Raw genomic sequence first — 3,163 nt, 5'->3', positions numbered from 1 at the left:
TAAAAAGTCAAAAATAAAAGTTAAAATTTAAAAACTAAAATTTTGGGTTGAAAATGGAATTTAAAAATAAAAGGAATTGATTTTTGGGCTGATTTTGTCAAAAATGCGAAATTAGGTTCGAAAAGAACGAGTTATATTTCAAATTTTGGAAGTATGAAACAAAGCGCCTCCTAGACGAGTTGGTTACGACGCTGTGGCAATGACCAAGAGGTCCCGGGTTCGATCCCTGGTACCCCAATTCCGTTCCCCCTTTTTTATAAAGGCGCGCTGCTGCGAGGACGAGGCTGCATGCGAGCCAGACGTTGTTGAGCCGAGAGCGAAGCTGAGCTGTGGATTCCGAGGCGAGACTGAGAACCGAAGACCTAGCCGCACACACCGAGCCGTGTACACCAAGCCGCACACCTTCAACAGATTCGCGAAAAAATGACGTTTTTCACCCTTTTTTGCTCCAAAAACTCGTTTTTATAAAAAATGAAAAGAAGAAACCCCCCCCCCCCTTATTTTTGCGAGATCTATCCAAAAATGCTATTATCTTTTCAAAATAAGATCAAATAAGTTCCAAATCTGACAAAATTGACTGATACAAACCAAGCTTTAATACCAATTGTAAGTCCCCAAAATTGCTTGTGTATCAATCAGATCCAACTGATGGTGCAAAATCCCAATCAATTGGATGATGTCAGATCAAATATAGAAGAGAAGCAGAAGACGAATAACTTGAATCTAATGTATTGATGATATGATTGATGATCCATACAATAGATTCTCTCTCACACACACACACTTCTTCTCTCTAACTTTCTCTCTCTTCTCCAGCCTTCTAACCATACACTCCCACATGCACTCCTCTATTTCTATGGACCTCCAGCCAAACACATGTGTACAGCCACACACCCTGTGTACGGCCATACATAGGGTGTGCAGCCGTACACACGTGTACGGTCGTACACACAAACCGCAAACACATACAACATTACATAAAAATATATTTTCCTAGAAATGCAAAGTATAAACCATATTTTTGACCCAACAACTCGGCGAGTTGAAGGACCGAATCGCCGAGTAGGAGCGGGATGAGACGCGAAGGTTGAGCCTTGGACTCGGCGAGTCGGTTCCCCGACTCAGCGAGTAGGCCCTGCTGGGCAGAAACCCTAACCCCGGGTGTTTGCACCCTATTTAAGCACGCTAACTCGGCCTCCCTTGTCCGTAACACTTCCAGAGAGCTGTAGTGAGAAACCCTAGCCCCCATATTGTTCTTGTGAGTGATTTCTACTTGGTGAAGGAAGTTTGGAGCTTAGAGGAAAAAGGAGGAGGTTGAAGAGTGCAAGGAAGGGAGTAAATCCGAAATCTACACTGTGAGAAGCTTCCATTTAGGTAGAAAAGTTCATACCTTGATCACTAGTTCATTAGATACCATTTTTGTCCCAAATTGGTGGTTTTCAAGCCCTAAAACACTAAACTCCATGTGTTTGTGCTTAATGATCCAAAAGGACTTCAGATCTAGACCTTGGGGACGTATTAGAAGCATAAAGTTTCTGTGGATGAAGTGATTGAGGTCCCCATTAAGTGTATGACCTCATAAAGAGCTTGGATTTGCCTTTTGGAGCTTATAGGGCCATGCATGCATGTAAAGTTTGCAACTTTACGTGATAAGCATGCCCTAGGAACATAGATCTATGGTTTTGAAGAGTTGCATGTCTCAGATTTGGTCTATATGGGAAATGGGTCAAGGGACTCGGCGAGTCCCAAAGAGGAACTCGGCGAGTTTTTTGAAGACGGCCTTAGACTCGGCGAGTTGGATGAACAACTCGGCGAGTCCAATGAAGATTGCCTGGAACTCGACGAGTTGTTCTTCAAACTCGGCAAGTCATATGAACAGTTACTGAGTTGTGAGGGGTTTAAGTGTAGAAGGTCCAACCCTTCGTCACTGCTCGCGGAATTAGCAACTTAGCGCGTAGCAATAGTCCCAGAAACCCAAATCCTCTTAAAGAATTCCCTGGTGAGGATTTGGAATCGATTAGGAGATCTGCTCGTGAGACTCGACGAGTTGTTATTCAAACTCAGCGAGCCGGATGAGTTTCTGTCACACCCTAAAACCGGAACGGTGGAATCGTTCTGGGGTGGATGACGTCATGTCAAGTGTCACAACATATGCAGTATAGTAATCAAAGTACAACAACCATTTCATTAATAGCAATAGTTTTACATAAGTTACAATTCATAGCAACATCAAAGTAATACAAATAATAATATAGGTGCAGCTTGGTACTAAACTGTCTTCACCAAAAGCTCCTGGGATGTACCTGTCTATTGTTGACCTGAGAATACAAGTTATTTTGAAAGCGAGTATCAACATTTTTATAAATGGTGGTGAGTTTTCATAAGTATTTAGTGTCATTTGTGTAAGTAAGCCTTTTATTCAAAATAAACTTATAAAAGTAGTAGTTTAGAATCTATGGTGTATTAGAGTCATTTCCAGAAAATCCTATATTTTCTAAATAAAAGCAGTCTTCTACCAAGACTTGACAGAGTTATGTTTTAAGTGGTAATTTTCCCTGAAATATTATCATTACCAAAATACGGTATTTGATTTTAAAGAAAGTCGGAGAAGATCACTAGTAAAAATATTAGGGAAAATAACATATGCCATAGCAGGAAATACTGCTGACTAAGGCAAAAGGAATCATAGACTCCAGGAAAGTATCGGATGAATGATACACCTGGCTCAGTCTAACATAAGGAAACACAGACCCCAGACGGTATCAAATGTACGATATGGCTAGCAAGGTCTAAAACAAAGAAACACTCACCCCAGACAGTATCAAATGAAAGACACAGGTAGCAAGGTCTAAATCAAAGAGTGATCCTAAGAGTGTTGTTTCAGAAATACAGTGTTAATTCTCGTTACCTTAAGACCATGAATTATAAGGTAAACATGGAGATACTCGTAACCAAACTTATTGACACTAGAGTACTTGACGCCCTGCAAGCGTCGGAATAAATATAACATTTGTCACCCCTTGGCTTGGTAGGCCGTGGACTGTAGCTAGCAGTCAGGGTGCGGGAGTGTCAGTCCCGTATAGATATATACACACAATGCCCGCTCTCCCTACAGGAGACTCCAATTACCAACTCGACGACGGGGAGATCCGTGTCTTGAAGA

Source organism: Lactuca serriola, chromosome 2 (genome assembly GCF_051521515.1).
Source record: "Lactuca serriola cultivar US96UC23 chromosome 2, Lser_US96UC23_V15, whole genome shotgun sequence".
In the NCBI taxonomy this organism is placed as follows: Eukaryota; Viridiplantae; Streptophyta; class Magnoliopsida; order Asterales; family Asteraceae; genus Lactuca; species Lactuca serriola.
Note: the sequence above shows the minus strand (reverse complement) of the source record.